This window comes from Cyanistes caeruleus, chromosome 1 (assembly GCF_971803275.1).
Source record: "Cyanistes caeruleus chromosome 1, bCyaCae1.hap1.1, whole genome shotgun sequence".
Lineage (NCBI taxonomy): Eukaryota > Metazoa > Chordata > Aves > Passeriformes > Paridae > Cyanistes > Cyanistes caeruleus.
The window spans coordinates 52,572,561-52,598,545 of record NC_141701.1 but is presented as its reverse complement, the minus strand read 5'-3'; the positions used below and the strand labels follow the sequence as shown (position 1 = coordinate 52,598,545).

The 25,985-nt window shown below is 37.6% G+C and overlaps 1 long non-coding RNA gene across 1 annotated transcript; it reads right to left on the bottom strand.

The window, feature by feature from the left end:
• Positions 1–8,478: 8,478 nt before the first annotated feature.
• Positions 8,479–24,232, bottom strand: LOC111924981 (uncharacterized). The gene is made up of 4 exons (XR_002861974.2): positions 23,220–24,232; positions 21,972–22,109; positions 21,110–21,334; positions 8,479–9,312 (listed from the first exon to the last, which is right to left on the bottom strand). It is a non-coding gene; the product is annotated as an uncharacterized LOC111924981 (long non-coding RNA).
• Between the last annotated feature and the right edge of the window lie 1,753 nt (positions 24,233–25,985).

Below are 25,985 nucleotides of genomic sequence, written 5' to 3'. Positions count from 1 at the left end.
ACATGCTGTGATCAGTCAACCATGGTTGGATGTTCTTCCCTGCCACGAAAGCTGCTCTATCGCTTCTCTCTTCATCTGGACAGGAGAGACTAAATGAAAGAAAGGCTCATGGGTTGACATAAAAATGGGGAAAGATCACTCAAAAACTACTTTTGCAGGAAAGACAGACATTATTTAAGGAAATCAGTTAATTAAATTTGTTAAAAATCACATTAGAGTAGGTTAATGTGAAATGAAACTATTGATGAACCTTGACAATTTCCTGGGTAGAGGCCTTCACTATGTTGCCTTCATCAGGTCTCCAGCCATTGTTCACAAAATTTCTGCAGATAATGTTCTGTTCTCACACTGAAATGTCAAAAATATTTAAAGAAAAATTCTAATGTCATTGTGTGATGCTATTCTTTGTTGGTGACAAGGAGCTTTCAACTTATGTTTAATCAATTTTCAAATTCCCAGGTTCCAGGTGCTCTGTGAAACTCATTTTGCAGCAGTTGTTCCAAGTATTGCATTGCTGAAGACATTTGTGTTGCAATTTCCTATACAGTCATCTTATATTTTTAACTTAATATTTTCTCTTGCTATTTCTATGTATATTATCAGATTACCTGAGAAATAATGCACATCCCAATAGTAGTCCCAGAATCACGTGGTCTAAGTTTGAAGCCATAAAAATTGCTGTCTCGGTGATTCCATTAGGCACAGCAGCCATTAAGGAATGCAGACTCATTATACCAAAATTTATTTAAATGAAAATAATTGCTAGTGATAATAAAAAAAGCATCTCCTGTAAGTAGCTTTGTTCACCAGCCATGTTCTCTTCTTCACACAATAAAATGGAGTGGATTAGAGCACTTGATCTTTAATAATGCTGAGCTAGATGGAGCTACCATTATGGTGTTCAATGAGATGGGAAATAGGTTCAGTGTTTTGTTACTGTTATCACTTCTTTTGATCCATTATATCACATACCTTGATTAGGTCATGTTGGCATTTTTAGCTCCCATGGTCTTATTGTTAGAGGTATGGGAATAGTGCTATGGATTGATGATCTTGCATTTTACAAGGCACTTTATTGTTATCAAAACAAGAAACACTTTATAGAGTCAACTTCAAGTGTGGCAGAAGGAAGAAAGCTTAAAATCTGAGTTTGATTACCAATCCCACGTATCAACCAATAATTTGCTGCTAAATTAGCTGTTACTATCAAGATACGTTTCTGTATGTTTATATGCTTTTAAATTGTGGGGTTTCCTCCATTCTCAGGATGGCGGCTGAGTTCTGCATGATTTCTGGACAGCAGCCGTGAGCCTCTGGCTATGCTGTATCTTCCTGACCTCAGGACACTTCTCAGACTAAGAAAATTTACTATGGTAGTCAAGGATCTTAGATCATTACTAAATTCAGTATTCTTCCTAGGATACATAAAATGCAATTTAGTAACCTTTCAGGATCTCAGAACCGCTGCTTTTACCCTGGCTGTATATTGCATATTGAAAAATTGGAAAATACCTAGCTGCATCTCTTTAACCCATATTTATACACATTTTATGTTCCTGCTGTGCAGCTTAAGTCAAGGAGTTTACATTTGCATACGTAGTTCTCAACTTCCAGTTTCATCAGATCCTAATAGTCACCAGAACCCTAGGCTGTGATTAACAGCATTAATAAGTGAAACCAGGGGTCTTTGGACAAGATGTTAGACTGTCAAAATAGACCTCAGGTATTCCAAGTGCATGGTCAGCGAAACATGATTTTTAGATTTCATATGCATGATATTCAAAGCTAAAGCAAAGGAAATTGTCTACTAAAAATAACTACACGGCTAATACCGCAGCTGTACTGATGCTGTGCTGCCTGATCAAACCTGATCTACTATTTTCAAAAAACTCCCTATGACTATTTTTATCATTATTTTGTAGGCAGGAATAGGAAAAAAAAAAAAAGAAATGTATTCAGTGAAGTGGGAATTATTATGGGGTATCTTTTCTTGTTAGTTTTATTAGATGTTATATGTATTATTTAAAAAACTCAAGGGGTCACCTGAAGCGGAATTTTCCGTTCCTTAATATCCTGCTGCAGGGTCCCTGGGCTCTGGCAGGAAAAGGCTTGTCACAGAAGAGACACATACATTAGAATTTCACATTTTATTGTCCTGAAGGACCTAAAGACTTTTCCCTTAAAGCAAGACCCCTTCATCCCTTCATTGTTCCAGGGTCCAGTACTGTTTAACATCTAGCAACACTGGCAGTGGGGCTGAGAGCAGCCCGAGCAAGTCTGCATGTGACACCAAGTGAGCAATGCAGTGGATTCACTGCCGGGAAGGGATGCCATCCACTGGGACCTTGACAGGAGAGAAGGGTGGCCCCATGGGAATCTCATGAGGGTCAGCAAGGCCAGGTGCATGCAATATCAGTATAGAGAGGGGAATAAATGGATTGACTGCAGCCCTGTGGAGGAGGGCTTGAGGATACTGGTGAATGATAAATTGAGCACACACTGCACTGACCTCTCTATGCCCTGGGCTCCATCCAAAGCAGTGTGGCCAGCAGAGCGAGGGAGGTGATTCTTTTTGTGTGGTAGGTTGTACGGCAGAAAAGTTCTTTTCCTTGAGTCTTGCTGCCAGTCTCTTGAGTACGAGACCCCTGAACTTAAATCCACATGGCACATGTTTCTTTTTAAAAACTTCTGTACAATTAAAAATAATGTTGATTTACAATTAGTAACTTTACTGCTCTCATGTAACTGTACTGCTCCCATTATCCATCTAAAAAAGTCAATTAAGCTGTCAGTTACCACTTCTCAGACAAGATGGCATCAGTTCAATTTCTTCAGGTCTGGGGAATATGCAAGAGCTGTAATTGCTGGCTACAAGTGTTTACATCAGCTGAAGAACTATTAGCCTCCTTTAATTGCTGGTAGCAGCTCAGTTTCCCCATTGCAGACAATTAATACCGTCTGTTCTCACCCCACAGCAGTCTGTGACCCACTTTGAACTTTTTCATGAGCCATTGGGGGCTGTGTTTGTGAAACACAGAGACTGAAAGGAGTGAAAATGTTATTAAGGAAGAAAAAAAAGAGAATGTTCTACAATGTGTTCATGCAAGGAAATAAGTATCCCAAACTTCTCCAACCCTTGTCTCATTTTCACTGGCTAGAATTAGAACAGTCCAAATAAAAGCTTTAAAATCTCCTCCCTTGGTGTGAACAGAGAACCCAGGACCATGTGTGATGTATCTGAAATTCTTTCCCCTCAGCTCTCATGCTAACTCCACCAGTGATAATATTTGAATGAAATTCTGTTGTGAAATACATTTCTGCTTCTTTTCTTGTCCTTCTATCTTTCTTTTTTCTTCCTTTTTCTATTTTTTTTTCCCCTCCTATGTTGTCTGGACTGAAACGCTTTGCAAATTGTGAAGTAATTCCATAGGTATTGCTGATAGGGTAGCCAGTGTTGACAGGATGATGCAGGATTAAGTTCTGGTCCCACCAATATATGTTTGACTTGTGCAAATATACTGGAGGAGGGAGGGTGAATCAAACTGGCTTTACTGTTGTTTTCTCCATCTGCTGTCTGCCGCTGTGCTGTCTGCCTCTGTAACACCTTCAGAATCAGCAACTTGCTAATTGCCACCTCTTATTTACCAGACTATGAAGTGCTTTTGTTCAGACTATATGGATGACATTTTGATCTTCAGTAGGACACAAACAAAATTTTTTCATCCACACTCCATTTATTCTAAGAACTACTAATGTACTCTGATTATTTCTTGCTCTTTGATGTTGGTTTTGGGGGGGAAATGGAGGTAATGGGAATATATTGTGGTGTTTTTTAATGGCAGTTTCATTAATAGGTTCTAATTCATGGTTTATTTTTGAATTAGCTTTACTATTCTGGGACCTGTTTAAAAGTAATGGATATAAATGTAAAAAAACAATATCCATATTCTTCTGTATCTTACTCTGTCAGAGGCAGAAATCAATCTCTGCTTCTTAGCTCAAACCTTTGATAATAATACAACATAGACATAAAAGTGACTTGATCTCTTACTGCTTTCCTGTCTCTGTCTAGTTTTCCATCTGGAAAAATATTTAATAATTTTCAAAACAGCTGAAAGTCTCCCTTGATTCCCTTCTACAGGTGCGAGAACTTACAGATGAACTCGTCAGACTGAAATATCCTGGTGCTGCTATCAAAAAAATTCATCTGATGAAGCAAAGTGCCAAACTCTTTTGGCTACACATAGGGAGAAGCATTTGTATTTTTCTTGTGAGTGTATAAGGGATTATTGGCCCAGGTTTGAGAACCTGGCAGGGAGAATTTCTATATTCTGGATAAATGTCAAAATAGAAGCAAATGTCTATACAACATAGTGTAGATTCCTAGTTACTGCTGCTGGCTTCTCTGAAGCTCATTTTATTTCACTATGACCTAGAAATGATTCCAACAATAATCTAATGCCTTCCCCCGCTCCACATGTGCACCGGGAATGCAAACGAAACTGTTTGCTTTCTCTGACCATACCCCATGCATAAGCTTTTATCTAATGGTCCATCATGCATGAATCAAATTCTGTGTGGGAAAAATATCCAGTGCAAATGACTTTAAAACCAGACATTTATATTCATTTAAGAAATTCCTGTTGAATGTTTATGTGTTGGATTTGCTGTGTTGTGACTTATTAGCAGCAATACACTCAAACTTCAGAGGAGAAACTCTTGATATACCTAGAGCTGCACAGATGTCCGCTAAAAACAGTATTGTTACTGCTAGTAACAGACAACAAACTTAATACTGATCATACAAAGTCTCCATCCTGGCCTAGAATCATCAAATCATGGAACATCCCAAGTTGGCAGGATCATGGAATCCAGCTTCTGGGTCTATTGTGTGCTTGTATCAACTTATTTGGACTTGCTGTGTGAGTCAAGAGCTTGATCCAAAGTGTCTCCTATAATGATGTGGTGTTTATATGTGGGGAAATTACAAAGGCCTTGAAAATACGATCCAAGGATGGAAACAGGTCTCAAGAAAATCAGTAACTCCCTGATAGTCAAGCATTGCACACTGAGAGTGTTCTTAAAGCTAGGAGATAACAAGAGAACAAATGCAGCAGTTAAACCAGAAAATGTAACTGAGCAATAGGACAAGGCACCTGGTGCAGCTTGGGAAAGCAACATCTTCAATCATCAGGCAGAATGTGGATAAGTGGATGGAAGAGTCCAGAAGCTGAAACACATTATGGAGAGACAAGACTTCAAAGGATGTGGGAAATGATTCTCCCTGGAGAGGGGGCTGCCTACTCTGTCCAACTGCTTGTAGGATCCTGGGGTTCCTTCCGTCTCTGTCTGCCTTCTGGCTCCTTCTGGCTCTGGCTCTGTCAGGAGCCCTGGCTCTTTGTGGTTGCTTTTGACCTGCAGTTGATTATCTGGGGCTGTGTACAGCAGCGCTGTGGTACACCTGCATCTCAATGTGTTTTTTTCCACAGATTCTGCTCTGTAATGATCTAACCCCTCAACAGAGCATTGCTGCATTTAAAGTTCATTCTCCTAGTTACTGTTAGCCATTATTTGGGTCCACACAAGGGAAACAGCAGTGGTGGGAGTATGTGCATAGTGCTATTGAAAACACATGTACTGTATGTTTTCTTCTTTTATTTTAATAAACTCCAAGAGTTGTCTTTGCCACTATGACAGGGACTTCTAAGAGCTTGGTTCTAACTTGTCTATGCCACCAGCTCTGTAAGCTTTATCCTGAATGCTGATTCGATTAAGAGTCTGGAAAAGATCAGCACTGAAAAGAAAGACAATATGGCTAAACATATTGGCACAAACCTTTCAGTAGGGATGATAGAGCTGTGAAACATCATTTCTCAATTTTTAGTTGGTATTTTCTGTGTGTGTTGTGTTGTACTTGTGTCACCATCCAGCAGTATCTAATTAAAACCAGTGCTCACACAGAAAAAGTATCTCTGATTTCCTTAAAAGGAATTCTGTGTTCTGAGACACCAGACAGTTTTGGAACCGCAATTTTTTTAATGCAAAATGAGATTTGTAAATAAGTAATTTGTATAAAGGAGACAAAACCTTCCAATTTGAAAAAATAATTTCATAAGGAAGTATTTTAAAATTTTTAAAAATAATACATTGTTTTAAAACTTTCATAAGAGTGAAAACAGTTTGGATGGCTACAATGCAAATTATTAAGATTAATATCTGACTACTTCAGTAGCTGTGAACAGTGGGCATTTTTCCAGATGGACAATGTAGCAGATTTGGCATGTGTCTAATAAAAGGAAGTCATGAATAAATCTGAATAGCAGTTGTGGTAGAAATCTAAAGAGCAGGAAGAATAACTTTATTAATAGTTTGGGTTCACAGTTTTAAAACTTTGTAAGTTGGACAAAGGATTTGCTTTCCAGTAATGTCCTATGCACTGTGACCATCTCTGTTCATATTAAAAAAAAAAATCCACAGAGAAATTCAAATTTATAGAACATCTTTTTGCCAGATTCTATTATTTCATTAGAAACAAAGACTTTACCTCCCCATGGCTCCTGTCTGGATAAAATTTGGATCAGACAGATGAGTAATCCTCATTTGTAACAGTCTTGGTGTTGTGATTATAAAAGTACAACCAGGTAGTACAACCAGGTGACCCACCATTCAAGATCAGACAAAAAAAAAAGAAAAAAAAAGAAAAAAAAAAAAAGAAAAGGAAAATGAAAATGGTAGATCTACTTGCTCTATAATGGGTCAGTTCAAAAGGGATTCTGTTGTTCCACTCATGCTGGAAATTTTTTATGCAGGTGATAACACTACAGAGACATTTGGTTTAATTTACAGTTAGTTTCTTGGCTGCTAATGAAAGGCATATGTAAATATTGAAGATTATTTTCTGCTTTATGAAGCTGACATGACATTTGTGCCATATACAATATGCTTTGTACCTAGCTGTTTTGAATTTCTATCAACCATTCCCATGCTATGTGGCTTGTTGGCAGAGAGCTTAAGCAATGTGGTAAAACAATCATGTTCAATACCTAGGTACCAAAACCAGAGAAGTGCAGTCCAAATTTCTTATGTTCAAGTATGGAAAAAGTGTGTGGCATTGTATACTCGAGTGTCTTCTAGCAAGATTGTGGTTTGGCTTCTACTTCCTCCTACGGCTGGCTCAGCCTTCTGATTTTGAGATTGCATTTAAAAATAGTTTTTACTATATTTTAATTAGGTTGGTTAAAGATGTTTTTACTTTGTGCTTGAACTTTTAGGTGGGCTTTTTTTTTTATAATAGTTGTACATTTTAGTTTCTCAGCATTTAGTTTAGCTTGCGTACTATTAAGAATGTTGGTTTCCAACAGCCAGGCCAAGTTTCCAAAAGTGTTTGATAGTTTCATGTGACACAATTTTTGGGTGACCTATCTGAGATACTTTATTCTCAGAAACATTTAGGGCTCTTAGCTGCTCTTGAAACCAAGTATTAAGGAAATGTGTTAGACCCAAGTTTGCCAGCTCTTTCTGGATGTCCGAGGGGTTCCTTTAATTTGTTGCTAAACAATAACCTACTCCAAATCCTGTTCCGTGACTCTGTGACAGTGATTCCGAGATCCTGATAATACTTGACTACTTATGAAGCTCCCAAAGATTCATTTTTATGTCAATGGATCATCTCAGCAAATACAGAAGACTCATTGTTCGATTTTCTCCTCATCCTTTTATTTTTCCTTTCATGTGTGCACCTACTCCCACCTCCGTGCATATCTACTAGAGATCAGTAGACACTGAACTATTAACTGTAACTTAGATTATGGAACAGAAACTCGCTTTTAAAATTCATTGCCAGCAGAAGTAAGGAATGTGCCAACATTGGGGACTTTAAAATCTAAATTTAGGAGCTACTTATTTCATTCACCATTTTTAAAATATTTGTTTTGGGTCTAGCCTGTGGCTTGGCAGTTGCACGTGGCATGCTTCAGTGTGAGGAAATCGAATCTCAGAAAGGCTAAAATTTACTGGATCCTCAGAATTCAGTTTAAAAACTGAACTTGGGTTCTAATTTAGGATCTCCATTTTGCTCCTTTCTTGGATTGCAAAGAGCTCATACAAGCCTGGGGTGTGGGGACAGTCCTGGAGAGTGGCTTCTCTTAGGAAAGCCACCTTTTTCCTCTGAAGCACGAAATGCTTTTCCAGAGTGTGTTAATCCTCACCTGTGGTCAGTTTTCTTGACAGCACGTGGAATGTGCTTTTGAATTTGGTTTTGGCTAACTTGGACTGAATGTGCAAAAGAAGGGGGAGGCAGAAGAAAGGTGGGAAACTGCTTTCTGGGTAATTCAGAAACAACCAAAACTTCCTACATCAACCAACCCACCTCCTTTATTGTGAGCAACTGCTGTATTAGGAACAGAAATGTGTAAAAGGGACACTATAAGATTAAATACAAAAGCTATTAAAATAAGTTGTTAGAGGACACACTAAGATGATAACAAAATGACAAGATATTTAATAGATGGTTTTGAGCACAGTAAAACAGCAGTACTGAACCCATCTCTTCATATATACTTAATGCTACAAATAGTGATATATATGACATCAAAAATTCTTTAACACTCAACATACAGTGTATCTTACATAATATTACTCCTAAGTATTGACATTTTAATACAATTCTGACTGACATGAGTTCTGTTCTTATGCTACTGACTTTCCTTTTGATCTTTCTCCTAAACTTTTGGAAGTCAGTTCAATATATTGGGTTATATGCCCTTCATGAGGCTTTGCTGAGCAGTTGGAATAAGGAATAAGATATGTCAGTGATCATGGGTGGATGGGACAATGGTGTCTATCTGTCCTGACAGAAGCTGAAATAGCCCAGGAAATGGAAGCAATTTGCAGAGTTTCAAAATGATGAAATGTTTTTTATATTTTATACAATGTACAATGTGCAGTTTTATACAATGCTATTGTAATGCTTAGCACATGTTCCGTGATCGTCCGCATTCACATCAGAGTGTATCAGTGGCTAGGAAGGAAGCATAAGCTTGTTTTCATTAGGCTTTGAAATGGTTTATTCTCAGGATGCTGTCAGGTTTTAATACAATGAAAAGGTAGTAGTCAGCTCTCCTGGAACACACTGATCTCTTAGGTGAAAACAGGACATCTGGAAGGGGAACATCTGAACAAGGAGCAGGTGCTGTTTAGCTGATGCAGCAGGATTTTGCTGGTCAATAGAGGCCTTGACACACTTCCCTCCTGGGCTGTTGGGTTATGGCCTTGCTGCCGGATGCCACCAGATAACGTCACTCTTGGCTCTAGCTGGAGATAAGAGTAAGAAGTCTGACAAAACCCATGAGGAGCTGGGTGCATGAGGGGGAGGGGAAGACATGACCAACCAGGCTACATTAACAACAATCCTCAAGAAATCCAACCCAAACCAAAACCCTTCATCAGGGAAGGTATGATTATCACTTTCTTAAATTCATGGTCCGTGAATCCATAGTACAGAATTAATTGCATGATATTTTTTACCGAGGACATTTTCACATACTTCTGGAATTATTATCTTTTTTTAAAAGAACCCACTCTTTAATAGCTGTGGTTTTCTAAACAGAGTCATATTGAAAATTGAATTGACAGGTCTTGATTCTCTTCCTGAAGTCATCACCCATGTTCTAGAGGGAATTTCTACAGTTTGGCTAAACATTAGACATTAAATATTTAATACAGAAGAGAAGCAATTCAGAAATACTTGGAAACAGTCTTGTACCTTATAGCAATTATGATGTCCCTGAGCTACCCTTAAACAAAGAGCTTTGTTCTTTTAAAGCAATTACCAGAAATTTTTAAAAAACAAAACCAAGAGAAAAAACAATGCAACACAAGAGCAAACCTAATGCCAGTAAAATTTAAAAGGGCACACTTTTCTCCAGAAAGTTTCTGGTTTAAGCACTATATGAGTATCTGGTTACATCTTACATGTAAGATACATTGCAAAAGGAATGGCAAGTTTGGAAGCCATTTCTTGAACTTCTAAAAAATATTTTTCTCTCACATATCAAATAACACAGGAAAAATAACATTATGCATGAGCATAATTTGTTTGCTCAGAAATAGAAGACATTTAGGTGTTTTTGTTTTATAAATACACCTAAGGTGAAATCACGGACAGATTTTGGTGCTGCGGGAAAGGAATGTGTCAGTGGAGAGAAACAAAGGGAGAGATTAAATAGTTAAAGCTAAAGTGGTCAGTAAAGCTGTTGTCTGAATAGCAATCCCATGAGGTTTTTCATTTGGTCAGGAAATATAGCTGAAGAAGGAGTCTGGGAGTCAAGTACAGCTAAATGTCTACTTGAATTTGGGGGTGTAAATATTTGCAAGACCAAGACCTTAATGGTTTCTTTATTAAACTGATTGTTATTTTGCTTATATTACACATCTGATCATTGAAGTTCCAATAGGAAATTAAAATCATTCAATTTGACTTGTTAGATTCAGATATATGCATATACACATTTATCCAAACCTTCATGTTTTTGAAATTATATTCAACAATTCATATTCATCCAAAATTATGTTATTGGGGAGCAAAATGATCAACTTACTTTTTTCAGGGCTGGGTAGGTTATAATTCAGGTTTACTGAATAGTCTTATTCAGTCTGTTTCCATGGTATAAAAGTTGCCTGTTTTTGATTGTTTTGGTTCAGGTTTGTCTGTGTAGTCAAGTGAAGTTAATTATGTAGAAACATTAACTTTTGCAGTGCTGACAGTACAATTCTGAATTCCCGCCTCACATGCCAACATTATCTCCATATTATTATAATTTCCTCATGTTTTCTAATCTGCTTAGCACTCTATTTCATCTATTTGAACATGAGGTAGATATCCAATTATACAACTACACAATTAAAGTTAGATGTCAGACATGCTGATAAGGGGTATGCAGAATCATATAAAGAAGAAAAAAAAAGCCAGACAGGAGTGAAAAGAAGCCAGTCATAAAGTAAAGTGAGACCACACAACTAATTGAAGGGGAAACCTATCTTCTCCTTCACCATTATAATCCCTTGGATCTGGATTTTTTGGAATGGCTCAGTGGACTAAATCTGAACTGATTTTTCTTCTTTGAGTGCAGGGAAGAAAATTTAACTAGAGCAGTGACCTGTACCTACAGCATAGACCAAACTACTTTCTGGGGATTTAGGAAAGGGAAACTGTTGACTGTGACATTTGCAGACAGATGGAACTCTCTGTAAGACTTTAACACTGCCAGTTTCCCTCTAAGTGGCTACCTAAGTATGATCTGCTTTAAACTGCTTCCAGGAGGACAGCCATGTTATTATTGAGCACACTGCCCTGCATCAGGACCAAGGGCTCATCTTATCATTGCCAAATAAGCTGAAGATGGATAGAACTTCAAAAATAAGAGGTATTTCTGGGCTCCCTCTTTAGAGGAGACCTATGAGATGTTACACTCTTCATGCTCCAAAAAGTGTGATAGCTTCATGGAAAAGCTGAGCTGCGGCACAATTGCTCTTGAACTATATAAATGTGGGACTCCACAAGTTGTGTATGAAAGCAAAAGTGAGACAGCCGACCCAAATTAAAAATATAGCAGCAACTCAAGAGTTTTCCAAAAAGCATTTCAGGGATGTTCACAGAGAACTTTTCCCAGAAATGCTGACTTATATATCACTGCTCTGAAGGAGCAGTAGTAACTTGCAATAGCATGTTGCTGGCACAATTTTAATATATTCTGATTTTGTAATTATATCCACAGTACATTACATCTTCATTTTGAAAACCCATTATGCCCACTGGAACAGAGAGTCAGGACAAGTGAAGAATAAGATATTAGTAATTTTCCATTATACCTGTAAGTATACTTTGAAACAAAGCACTTGAAAACTTTCACCACTTTCTTACAATAAAATTGAGAATATTTCTACTTTAATCTTGCCAGAAAAAATGGGGGAGAGCAAGTGGTCTCATCAATATCAAAACTTGGAGTGCCCACATTTGCAATATATCTCAGTGCTCATGGCAAGACATGTGGTACCAAGGCACTGACCTATCAAAGCCATAGTTAAGTTTCACAGGTAAAAGAGAATGGAGTTCCTTGTTCCCCACTCTGTCTCTCAAGAGAGGAGGTTATGGGTGGGAGAGAAGTTGGGAGGAGACACAGCTGGGACAGCTGATCCAAGCTGACTGAAGAGGTTATTTCATGCTAACACCACACTCAGCAATAAAAACTCAGGGCTTTGGGGGAAGTAGCCATTGCTTTGATGCTAGCTGAGCATTTTTCTGGTTGTGGGAGGTGATGAGTGCCTTTGCATTTGTTTTTTCTCCCTTTTTATCTTTCCTTCACTTGTTGAACTGTCTTTATCTTGTCCCGTTAGCTCTTTGCATTTGCTATTGCTTCTGGCTGGCTGGGTGACTTAACTATTGCCTAAGGAGCAGGAGGAGTCTTCCTGGAGACAACAGTAGCTCTCATATCTTTGTCATTGTGTAAAGGATGAAATTCGTCAGGACCATCACATACCCAGAGCTGTCAGTTGCTGAAGTGAATACAACCTTCCAGGTGGCTGGCTGGGTAGGCTATATATCTTCCTTTCAGAAATGAATTTTAGTATATAGTTTCCCTACAGCATTGATAGATTTCTCTTGTTAATTCAAGCTAGTTCAACTGTACTCAAGGCACATTCCATTTACACAGCCTCTGGAAACATCTTTGCAACTGGAATATCAGTGCTGGTTCTCAGGATGGATTACTGCATGCCCATCATGTTTTTAGTGGTCTCACTTCCCCACAGCCCAGAAGTGGGTGCATCACAGTGCTTCATTTTGACACTTGTAAAATGCCTGCATATGTCAGGAAATGCCCAGCTCAGTACTTGCTTCACATCCTGTTTGTAGAAGACAATCAGCTGTACTAAAAGCCTATCTCAAATCAGCCGGGGAAGGCAATGTTATACGAATTACTATAAAAATCATATGCAACGTGCTAAGATTTTGTTCTGCTGCCTTATTTTCTAATCAAAACAAATCCAAATGTTTTGACATAGATTTACTGGACATTACATGAAAATTTTGTTAGTATTTTATGGCTAAATTCTCAGCATTAGATTTGATTTCTTTGTGACTTTAATATCACATTGGATCACAGTTCTGTCATGTTTTTTGACCATTGAGCCTGGGGCTTCTGGTCCTGTTCTACTGCAAACTGCAGAGGAAAACCTCATTACACCACTGTTTTTCAGTAAAAAAATACTTTTAACAGAGTCATTAAAAAAGCTGCTTTTATGGAAAAAGCCATCAAACAGTTTATATGTTGTAAAGAAACAGAAGTATTACATGGTCTCTGCATGTTCCATATGTAACTATCTGGCTGTTCAAAAGAAAACACACAGGCACCAAAGCTTTTATGTTCAAATTGCTATGTCTTATGAATACTAGAAATAATATATTTTCTAAAAACCTTCTCACTACAACATTTTGACCCAGCCATGGTGAGCTTTGATACTTTCACTACATCTTAAAATCAGACAAACCTCCTTATTTAAATTGCATTTGGTCACCAGGTCCTGATTCTGGAAAGAACATTAACTTTTATTCTGCTCCATGCCTCTCATTAGACAATTTATCCTTTATCTGTTAGTCATAGGGTTTTTGTAGATTATTTTACCAATAAAAGAGTTTTCCAGATACTCTGTAACAGCCTTGTTTCTGGCATTAAGAACATAATCCTTGAAAAAATTGCTCTGCTATGGAACTGAATTTATGGATTTTGTATGGAAGGAAGAACAAATGCCATAATAATAATAATAATAATAATAATAATAATAATAATAATAATAATAATAATAATAATAATAATAATAATAATAATGATGTAAAAATTTGTTGTCCAGTGTTTGAGGAATTCTGGAAACATAAATACTATTTTATATTTGAAAAGTGCAAATATAAGTCAACTTGTCAGCAGAGTGTGCAGGATGTCCAAGTTCTTCATTCACCCCTGGATATGACTTATAACAGTAGGAAAATTACAACCTCCAAACCAGAAGTGAACTTGGATTTGAGCTTAAAATTCTAATTTTCCAATTTTCAGTGTGACTTTGGATAGAAAGCTGTGTGCTGACTGACAGAACCTTGTCCTCTGTGAGTAACAGGCAGCTGATATGCAGCTATGCCTCTTGTTGCTTCCAGTCATTACTAGACCTGATCCATATATCCAACACTCCCTGTTGCAACCAGCTTGAAAAAAATTTACCTGTAGTGATTTCTCTTTGCACACTTTTTGTATCAAATTTTAAATCCTGTTCTGAAACAAATCTTATCCTTTTGAATGTCTTTCAGTGAGATTTTCTTTTCCATGTATGTGTGAATGTCATCAGACAATGAAATACCTTGCCTTCTTCTGTGTGATATCCAGGAAAGGTCAATCAGTGTTTGGCTAAGAACTAGTTCGTGCTTCAACTAGTTCATGTTCCACCATTAAGTCTGAAACTGCTGCTCTTCAAATTTAATGTTCCACAGTTTAACACAAAATAAAAGTTGTATTTTATTAACATAGTCTTTACAAGGTCTGCCGCTGAAATAGCTGCTTTCTGTGGGAAAAGCTGAGTTGCTCAACATGTTGTCCTTGTCCTTTCAGCTGCATGACTGAAACTGATTTTTCTACTCATGTAGAGCCCTAGGATCAAGACATGTTATTCTGGTAACATTCCATTTCTTCTTGTGCCTGTCACTCTGTACTTTGTGGCAAAGGCCTGTTTCTGCATTCTGAGTAGTTTGAAAACTTAAATATAAATACTTCTACTAAAAAATAGAGGTCACGATAGTCAAAATAGTGCAAGGAAAATGGGAAGATTATTATAGCGAATGTCTGCATAAAACATATGCAAACAATGTAAACATATTCTGCATTCATACAAAAAATTGTTACTATTATTTTAACATTTAACATTAGAATTTGAGACTCCAATTTTTAGCAAAATTAATGTTCACTTGTCCTTTGAAAGAACTTTCATTAACACCCTTTATAACCATTCATTATTTAACATTTGGAACCAGACTAACCTTTGCAAATGTGCTTGTTACTGTGCTAAAATATGGAACTCAAATAGGTAAAGTTTCAGGAACCTGGCAATGAGGACAATGGTGGGAGTTAGAATGGAAAAATTAGCTCTCCTTGAAACCAATGGTATAACAAAAAATGCCAACGAAGACAATTGAGTCTTGAGTTATGGGACACAGAGTTTGGAAGGAAATTCATTCCCTAAACTGACAGAGACATTTTATATGGTTGTGTAAGTACGTACTGGTGAAGACAACTTGCAAGTCTCTTCACCCTGTCATATTTTATATCAGCAAATATTATATTGGGACATCTCTTAGTCTCAGTTTAATGAAATAGTTTTCCTATAATAAGTGTCTCAAGAGCATACCATCCATTTCATGCTTAACAGCTTTGGAGAATTTGAAGGATTCAGCATTGTTCACTGATCATGGGTTGGAAAATTTCTGGGACAGCAGAAATTTTACAGAAGTATTTCTGTATACCTATCTATAGCTATCTGTTTTCAAGGCTGAAGAGACCTCATCTTATTTTGCTTAAAACTTGTCCAAATCATACACTTTTCACCAAACTTTCTGTTTGTACTATCCATAATGTGCTTCCTTATAGCAACTGTATTGGTATATAAGAAATGGCTACACTAGTCATAATACTAATTTTAAACCCATCATCTTTATTCAGAAACACTTCTTTCATGTGCAATACATTGCAGTTATCAACACTGATACCTGCCTTTTTACTTCCCAATCACTCACTACAACTCTGCAACTCCTTGCAGTCAGTTTTTGACTATCCTGAGTAAGTTTATAGCAATAAACAGGAAACTGCCACTTTTCTATTCATCTGCTTGTTCAGGGCATTCAGCAAAACTGAACCCTCAATACAGGAAAATGCATTTGGTAATTGAACACCAAACTATTTTTGGTCAAGAGCATTTATTGTTGAATATACAACTTATTGGAAGTCAGCCGCTTTTGGAATACTGAGATACAGTAAGCATCACAGGATATACTCAGATCCTTTCCCTTCCTGGATCTTTTGGACTATGGGAGAACTGGAACAGGGTATGTCTGCTGATCGGGAAATGCACTGAGATTTCTCTTACAGACTTAGATTCTAATTTCATTTCTAATTTGGAATGGCTCCCAGTACTCTCCAAGGCCTGTCTAAATGACTACCAGGTAAGTCTTTAAAATAATAAACCAAATTAGGGATTTAATAGTCTAAGATGTTAACTTTGAAATGACAGCCGTGATTTCTCCTTAGAGGCATTGCATGGGATATTGTTTACATCATAGTGAGATGGAAATTGCTAAGGTAACTTTCTGCATTCCGGGAAGCATTAATGAATACTTAGCCAATTTTTCCTTCAAACTGTGGACAAAACCAATCTTTGATGCAGCCCCATAACCAGATAATGATGATACATACGTGTTTGCAGCTGGAACAGACTGAATATGTGTCATATCTGAGGAAGGCCACAAAGATTTTAGTTCTCAGTGGGATTTTTTCTTTATGCAGCACTCTGACTCCAGAAAAGTGTGGGGTTTTATTCTTTTGCAGGCAAGTCTCTTCTCTCCCTAAGGGATAATTTGCATGCTAAGCAACTCCAAGTCTGGTTGTGCATTCAAGCCAATTTGCATAATCATGTATGCTGTAGGTAAATGTGTCCTCCTGCTCTGAATCTGTTCCACAGAAAGTGAGGATCAGTGACATTTCAAAAGATCAGAACTGCCAAGTTCCCAACTCTCAGTCATGTTATGTATCAAATTGTACATGAAGACAAGGAGCTCAAGGTTTTGTATCTGACACAGTGCTGAATTTGCAAGAGACAAAGATGTTGGTGTTCTTGTTGGATATGTGTGCAGAGGCAGACAGCAGCACTGGCCCCTTTACCATGTTAGAGTTTGCCCTGTAGACTGATAGCAAAGCAGCCAGCTGTGTTGCTCTTGAATGAAACTGGACTAGAAGGTGTGTTTTAGGAGTGAATATAACTGTTGAATATGATTGTTAAGTTGTTTAGAGCTAGTCTGATGTGAAGTGCCTGAAATACATACGGAGCAGATCTTGGCTCTGCGCCAGCTATTTCATTTCACAGATCTGCTTCTCTTATGCTGTACTACTTTTTTATATAGACATAATCCTACTGCTCAAAGGTTTTAAGAAGCTGTTATGAAACTGGTCTATTGTAGTAGTCCCTTTCTGGGTTTTGAAGTAATAGTGAAGAGAACAGAGAGAAGTTAGGTCTGACTTTAACATAAATTAATCAATCTGCTTTCTCAACAAAAGAGACTACTTCTAGGTACATACTATAGATGCACAGTAAACCTCCTCTTTAACACAGGCAAGCATACCGTGGCTACCATTCAAAGTGTCAATGAGTTAAGTTTGAAATATAATGGAAAGTTAGTGAAAATCACACCTCTGTTCAGTAACCCTCTGCATTGTATCTCTTTCCTCTCTTTTCATTCCTTTTATTATTATTTACTTTCTGAAATACATTCAAAATGTATTTTCCAGTTTAGCCTGGACAGAATGTGTGATGAGTTTGGTAGTGGCTCAGCCATGTGTTTCCTCTATGAACTGATCGTTCATCTGTGAAATGAGAATATTACTTTATAAAGGTGTCTTGAAGATAAATTTAGTTAATTTATCGTGAAGCTTTCATGTAGAGCCCCTGGCAAAATTGTTCCACTCATCTTCTGCCTCTCTAGATTTGCTTTTTCTATCAGGTTTCCCTCTGTGAATATTAAATAGATGCCTTTTCTCTTTCTCATAGTGTAGCTTACCCCCAATTCAAATAATGTAAACCATTATTTATCTTGTTTATTCATTTGTCAGATGGCCTTACCTATCTTGTACTATCTTGTACTTTCCTTCTATGTGTACATTGTTCTAGTAAGTTTCCGTTGTCTCTGCTGTCTGCTTGAGTTTCTTTTGTGAAATGACGTATCCAACACATCTGACATGTTGTCCTTGATTGATCAATTAATTTGAGGACTCGAGGTCATAATATAATGTGTTAAGGTCTGGATTTTCAATCTGAGATCCTGTCTATTCAATCTATCCAAGATTTTTTTTTTTTTTTTCCCCTGAATGCTTCATGGCCTTCAAAATACACAGGTACAGACTTTTTCTAGTCTCACTTTTTACTGGCCTCATTGATCCATTTAGAGTCTACTTTGCAGTCAGCTGAATCTGCAAAATTGGAAGTACAGCAAACTATCTGGAGCTAGTTTTGCCACCAGAGAAATCACAAAGTGCTATTGTGCCTCCTGTCAGTTTGGCAGCTTTAAATCTGCATTCAGACTATTTTAGGGCTGACACCAGTATTTGCTAGCTTGCCTCCCTTCAACAGCATGAAATAAACTGCAGATTCTCTTTGTGGAAAACAAAAGCAAGAGAACACCACAAGCTCTTTCTGTAGGAAGATTCTGTGCAACCAACAGGAAAGTAACAAGAGAAGAACAAGGTGGAGAATGAAGCAATCCCAAACAGATAATTTAGCACACTTATTGGAGTGCTGGTATACCAGGACACTCTGTCAAAAGAGGTCTGTAGAGTCTGAGGATAGAATAAATATAACTTCTTTCCCTTCATATGAGCAGCAGAAATAAAACCAGTTCTTCCTGTATTTAATGTTTAAGACCCCTCTCAATGTTTACTAAGTAACTTAATTTTACTTTTCACACCTATTTTTAAGCACCTATTAAGTCGCACTTAGTCCCTTGGGATTAACAAGGTATGTTGCAAATAAGCAAGACCAATAGGATGCAAAATTAATCATTGTGGGTTTTTAGCCTCATACTCTCATGTCAAGTTAAATGCTCCTAGATTCATTTTTTGTTCTCTAGAAATAAGAAAATTTGAAAAGAAAAATAAGAAAAATTTAAGGAAAAATGCCATTTTTGTTCCAACATCCTGAAAACTGAAAGCTTCATTTTCCAGATGTGCTTTCTGTTAGCCTGGGACATCTTGCAGGGCATTGGTGACTGCTGGAAGGAACTCAGTTCTCCAAGGGTGTCCACATTCTGGGCTGATAAAGTCAAGAACACACAGTGGAGAATGACAAGAGGGAGTCTTTCAATGAATGTCCCCCTCCTCATTGCTTTTGTCTTTTTTTATATGTCACTGGTAAAATTTGCCTTATTCATGTGTTTGTTTGTGCCTTGTTTATCTCCTAGTTGCCTCAATAAATCTTGTTCTCCTAAATTTATATTTTCTTTGTCAACCTTCTGGTTAGCCAGCCTGAACTTCTTATGTGAGTTCTCAGACCAACCCTCTGTCCAACTTGTATTTTTGGAAGATACTCTATAAGGCTTTAGAGCAAGGAACAAACCCTGTATGATTCCGCCTTTTATTCTAGGCTGAGATGAACCTGTCCAGAAGCTCTTAATTTAGAGGCAGGTTGCATATTAAAGGGAGAGCTCAAGACCTATCTAAATGCTAAAATAAAAGGAGTGGCAAAGGAGGGAGAAAAGCTTCTCCCAACTGCTTGTGTGCCTCATTTCCTGAAGAAGTGTGGACTCAGATGTGAAGGTGAGGGAGCTCTGACAACTCCAGTGGCCCTGGCTCCAAATTTAGTCATCATCCATCTCAGACGTGAGTGAGCATGACAGGCAGTTTGTGGGGGAAGAAAGGAGTGGGTTTTGAAATAAGCTGTTGCAAAGCTGCCTCCAGATCTAACCAGACTCGGATCACATTCCAGAAGAGATCTCATGATGTGCTGGACTCAGCACATGTTAAGCCTTTAGTAAGCTTTTCAGAAAACTGTTTGCTTCTTCTGCTGTTGGGAAGCCAAACTGCTAAATATCAGAATATTTATATACTCTGCTAAATACCATAAAAGATGAGCACCTGCAAACAGAGCAGCGTGTATGTGTGTGTTATCCTTCATCTTCTAAAGGGAAATGAAGACTTTGGAAGAAAAAGCATTACTTTGTGAAAATTTTCTCGCTACACAGCCATCATTTTCATTTGTGTGATCATACAGACGCCTCTTGCACATGTGTACCTCTCTCTTACACATTTTAAGAGGTTCAGAAAATACTTGGTGGCTACTGGGACTGTGGAAAAATCACAGTCTGAGTAAAAATCTCTAAATGGGTTGGAATTGAAATCATGAGATGCTAGTTCTCCATTTGTGATGTCCAGCTACGCAGAGCACATAACTTATGTTGCATAAATTAACTAGGGAAGAAAACCAATGGCATCATACCAAAAAGGATTATGTTGAAAATATATTTATGTTCTGTAACCTGATATGCAAACATAACAAAATGCTAATTGCAAAGGACTATTCAAAAACATAATTGTTTTGCTTTTTTTTTTTTATTGTATTGTTTTGTTTTGGTGGTGGTGTTTTTGTTTTATTTAACTCCAGCTAATCATGCTATAACAACAATAAGCTTTACTTCCAGAAGACTACTAGATGGGGGCTCTGAAATAGAATAGCCTTTGTCTAGTAGAATTGAAGTTTGTTACAGCTCTCATCTAGTACAACTGATTGAGAAAATGGCCATGCTAAGAGAACTCAGCTGTAATAATTTGTTTTGTATATTCTAAATTGTCTTGTGCTTTTCTAGTATTAAATCAGAAATTTAAAATAGATTTCTTAAGTATATGAAAGCACAAAAATATTGCTGGGCTAGCCAGGAAGAAATTATATTCTGAGAGCATGCTTGCTTTCTATATAGGACAAATTTTTATATAAACTCTCCTCTAGAGTGTGAAATATGACCAGTTTTCCTAAAGAGATGGAAAGGTAGAAATAAAAGAATGGAATAAAGCAAATAATATTGTGCATTGATTACCTTGTGCTTACTTCTGTTTTCAGCCATGCTCAGACTGTAAAAGTCATAAACAGATACTTGAAAAATCCCACTGTTACATATGAAAACAAAACAAAGAGCTCTTTCCCTTAAAGTATTTTCAAATAAAGTTTAAAAGCAATAGGGTTTTTCTGTATTGACATTATGAGTTTTGTTTTCAAAGCTGAGTCCCAAAAGAATTGTGAACCTCTCACGGTAGCTTACCTTCCATAAAGCTTTAAATGTTTTTTTCTCAGGCATATACTTTCTACTGGCAACTTCTTGTGGTTTAGCAGAGGCACAGTCAAGCATCTGTGAAGCTTTTTGGTTTTTCTTAGCCAAGCTTTTAAAGACATAAAGAATTACTCTGTTCCACTGCTTATATATCTGCCTTCTGGAAGAACCATGCCTCTTAAATGTCTACTGTTTTCTCCTTTATCCCATTGTTTCCTAAGAGAAAGATGACATCTATCATGAGTAAATTTCAGTCTTCATAAAGGATACTTCAGATCCACAAAGATTCTGTGCCAAAACTACGTTACATGAAAAAGTAAAATGGGTATAGATACCTATAGCAAAGATCCACATACAAAAACTAGGACAGTTTAAATGGTTTTGTTTGTCAATAATATATTTAGTCCTCAGTATTTTCCTCTTAGGACACTGGATATTTTTTTCAAAGTGCATCTCCTATTTCTTCTCACTGTTTTGCACTCCTAGTTTCTCCTGGGATGGACTAGTATATCAGGAGGAACAAAGACACATTGATTATCCCTCTGCTGGGAAAATTTAGTAATGCACACATGCAAATAGTTTTACGTAATCTTAGTTGAAGTCCTTTGTTTCAAGCTTTTTGTTTCCAAGCCCTTTTGTTTTTGGAATAAGACCAAGCCTCACCCATTAAAAAAATTCATTAAAGCCTGCTGAAGTTTTGAACAAAAAAGATAATGTTTGTTTCTGCTACAATCTCGTGTGATTAACTGAGCTCCCTCATTATTACCTGCACAATATGTGTAGGCATTATTCTTGATTGCCACCTAAAAGCTATGTACTATTGCTGACATACAAATCTGTTTTTTACACTCACATTATTTCCTGTTGGATCAAATGACACACACAGAAGTCGAAGATTGCACTATGGATATTTGCTGTAAGCAAAATCTTCTTTTAGAATTGTAGTTGGGAGGACTTATCTTCTCTTTACTCACCAGTCACTCAGTTTCACCTGTACATAAATTAGAAAGAAAATGTGTGTTAAACCAGAAATTGAGAAATTTTGTCTGTGCTAAAGGAAACATAACAGAAATATATTTCCAGAGATAGCTAATTTTCTTCAATGTTAAAGTCAAAGCTACACAGAAGGATAGTCTTTCAGGTAAGACATGCTGCATCAATAAAATATCTAATGCAGAATAAACAATTCAGAAAGAATGGACCATGTTTAATCATTCCTGATTGTGGATGACACAACAAATTCCATGTAGATAATTAGAGAACATATTATTTGATTATTTATAGTAATATGGGTTACTGTGGAGAGATAACATTTAGAGTATATTTTCATAGCTAATTATTCTATGTTTCTTTTTCAATATACTTGAACTCCTACTGACATATGAATTTCTAGTATCGTTATTTTTTGGAGAGGGCTCAAGAAGTAGAATATAAATTTTATAGTAAAATTTGTTTCTGTGGTTTACAGATCAAAGAGCTTTGGTAAATAGCTGAAGGTTCTTGCTGTTGTTTATTGAGGTTTATATTCTGCAGCCTAGCATACTATAGCCTTAAAAATGTCCACAAAGGCCAATCTCCCATAGAGTTGCATCAAAATTATTGCCTTGGAACCACGGTTGCTTTTACACCATGGCTGTCATGTTAGGTATCTTCCCTTCTCTCAAGTCCCCATCAATTTCCCATCTTGCAATTCTTGTGGGTGTTTTAATTACAAGGTGATATTAATTTTTGTTAATACTTTCTGCATTGGATATCTGAATAAGACATTATTTCAAGTCTTATAGGGAAAATTAAATAAATAAAATACTGCCTTCAGTTTTAAGGTGCCACCTCATCTGAAAATTTTGCTTGGGAATATAGAATATGTTCAAAAGAAATGCTAGCATTCTTCCTAGGTTGAACAACAGAAACACAATAGTTTATAAAAAAGGTTTCAAAAAAGAATAAGTTAACTTGTAAATGTTTCTGCAAATAGTTCATCATCAATTTTCTTGGTCGAGTAGTTCCTGCATTCAATCCACACTTATGAACAAAGCCACTCCAGCAAATTTGCCTTTTTAAGTGCATGGAGAATCAAGAAACAAAAATCCTTTTTTCTCACCTTTGCACCTCCTTTATACCACTAATTGTTCTTTAACGGGAGCTTCCTTCAATTTTCTTTGGTAACTAGTGTGAAAGGCTGTCTGGCCAAAGTGGTCTCTAATTTTAATGGAAGAAGAGTGGTTTGTAGTAAGATTAAAAAAAAAAAAAAAAAATTAAACACTTTCAAGTCACTAGCTCTTCCACTGTATGGGATCCATATTTGTCTCTGGTGAACGTCAGTCATTCCCACTAAACCTATATTTGACATCTGTCAATGCCACTGAAAAAACCTGCCATCTTATCTGAACAGTCTGTTTTTCTCTTTTTCCCAAGGCTGGCTAAAAGTTGAAATGATACGCTGTCCTAGGCTGAAAACTTGTAATGTTTTGTGTGTTCATTATTCTTAGGTGGGTCATTTTCTTCTAAATTCATTCAAATGTTTCTTGAGTTATATTTTTTAAAATAATTGTCTTCCAAAATTACTCTTTAGGCTCAGTTATGATATGCACAGTAAAACTTCAAGCTGCTGACACTGAAAAAGGCAAACCAAGCTTAAGCTCCCTCTCCAAGCCACATGCTGAGTTACAGCCCTCCAAGGAGCTTGCAGACATTGTTATCGCTCCTCAGCTCAGATTTTTCAATGTAACACAGTGAAGGATTTTACACCACTTTTGCAGTGTTCTATATGACACCAAAGACTTAAAGGAATCTTACATAGCAGGCTGCTGGGCGGATGAGATTAGCTTGAGCTTTGTCATTCCAGATTTGGTTTGCACAGTTCATGGCCATACTTTATGTTCTATTGATAAAACATATGTTTTTTTTGTTCTACATCATCATCATGCACTTAAATATTGAGACATTATTGAATGCTTTCAGGTCTGCCCTCAGTTGGCCCATCAAACTGAAAGTCTGATAGCATAATGACTCAAAACATTAGTATATGCATCTTAATGCAGTTTAAAATGTCCGTGGTAAAATACAGCGAAAGGGATTATGTATTCAAACCCTTCTGGGCCCCTTTTGGGCCTGTGCAGGCCCGCAGGCAGTGGAGCCGTGGCAGCTGGGGCTCCTTCCAGGGTGCCTCTGCCCAGCCCAGAGCCTTCACCCGCAGCTGGCACTCGAGCTTTTTCAGCTCTTTTCCTTCTTTCTCATTTTCTAACTGCGCCATTAGATGTGCACACACAAAGCGTGGCGTGTAAAGTACCCACCGGCCTTGTCAGAGAGCTGCTCTCTCTCAGAGAGACACAGAGCTGTGAGGAGAGAGCAGTAAAATGGAGGAGTGAGCTGAATGAAAAAGGGCGAGCTTCGTCTCTCCCGGCTGCAGAGAGCTGCTGCTCCCTGCTCTGGTGCCGGGAGCAACTCCTCCCTCTCCTCCTCCACCTTCTGTGGCTGTGGGGCTGTTTCTAACACTTTCCTCCCCGCCATCCATCTCTCCCAGGCAGTGTTTTGCCCCGTGTTTAGCTGTGTTTTCCAGTGGTTTCCATCTCAGCCGTGTCCTGCGCTGTGTCCCTTGGAGCCAGCTGGAAGGGCTGCAGGCAGCCTGGGGCAGCCCTGGCTTCCCTCACAGAGGCTGCCCCTGCAGTCCCGGTGTCTGGGCACCTGTGCCCGGGACAAAAAAAAGGACAATAAACTGAATAACCAAGAGGCCGTCAGTGTGAACTGTAAGTAAAATGAAAGAAAAACGCAGTTTGTTCTGTTTCAGCTAACAGGCCCTTGAGTCTTTCGGCGCTGTTGTTCTGCTCAGCATTGTGATTAAAACCCCTCTAAACTAAAGGATGTAGTTCTGACCCTAAAAGCTCTACAGAAAATGTGCTTTGTAATGCTAAGGACCCTTTCAAGCACTGCAAGATCTCTCCTTCCCCTCTGTACAGGAATGTTTACGGTCTTTTTATAGCCATGGATCCTACACACCCAAATCCAGGATCTTGCACAGAGCTATTTGTTTCCTTTTGTCTGAAATGAGGGCTGAACCACACATGGAATAATATCATCTTCTCTTCAGGAATATAGGGCTTTTTTTTTAAAAAAAATAACATTATTATTTTATTTTTTTATTTATTTTTTTCCCCCCCAAACATTGATACCTGACTATTTAGCAGATCCTATTTAGTTTGCTCCTCCAGCAGCTCTGGATCAAGGGCAGCAAATGAATCACATATCCAGGCAATCTACAATGTTAAGCTTAGAAAGGTTTAAGAAAAGACAAAATCCTATTCCTATAACTATGCCCAAAGTACTCACATAGTGTGCTTATTGGTGCAGAACTGATTGCAAGAAATGTGAAATGCACTTAACAGTGGCTGGCACTGTTGTATCATTCTTGTATTTTTAAATCATCATTCCTGATGCTGTAATATTTAGGGATGGGTGAGTTGGTTAAGACCACATAAGCATCTAACCTAAACATTTGAGGTTTGAAATAGTTTGGTTAGCTTCCCAGCTCTGCTCCCAGTTTTCATACTTTGTCCTGTTGGGACAAATCCAGAAAGGGAAATATCAAAATACCATGAGAGAGGCTGTTCTCTGAAATTTGGTGGCTCCATGCCAGTGACCTGTTCACCCAGCAGCCAGATGAGCCATGGTCATAGGTAATGCTTCAGTACAATCCACAATGCACACCTTGTTCCATGGCTCTGCCTGATTTTTCTAGTGTGCAGCTGTTTGAACTTAGAGATGAGGCTTTACTTAGAAAATATTTCTGAAATTGCAAATAGCAAAATATATATATACACGTATGTATACATTGAAGTAGGCGTGATATTGATTATTATAGAAAAAATCC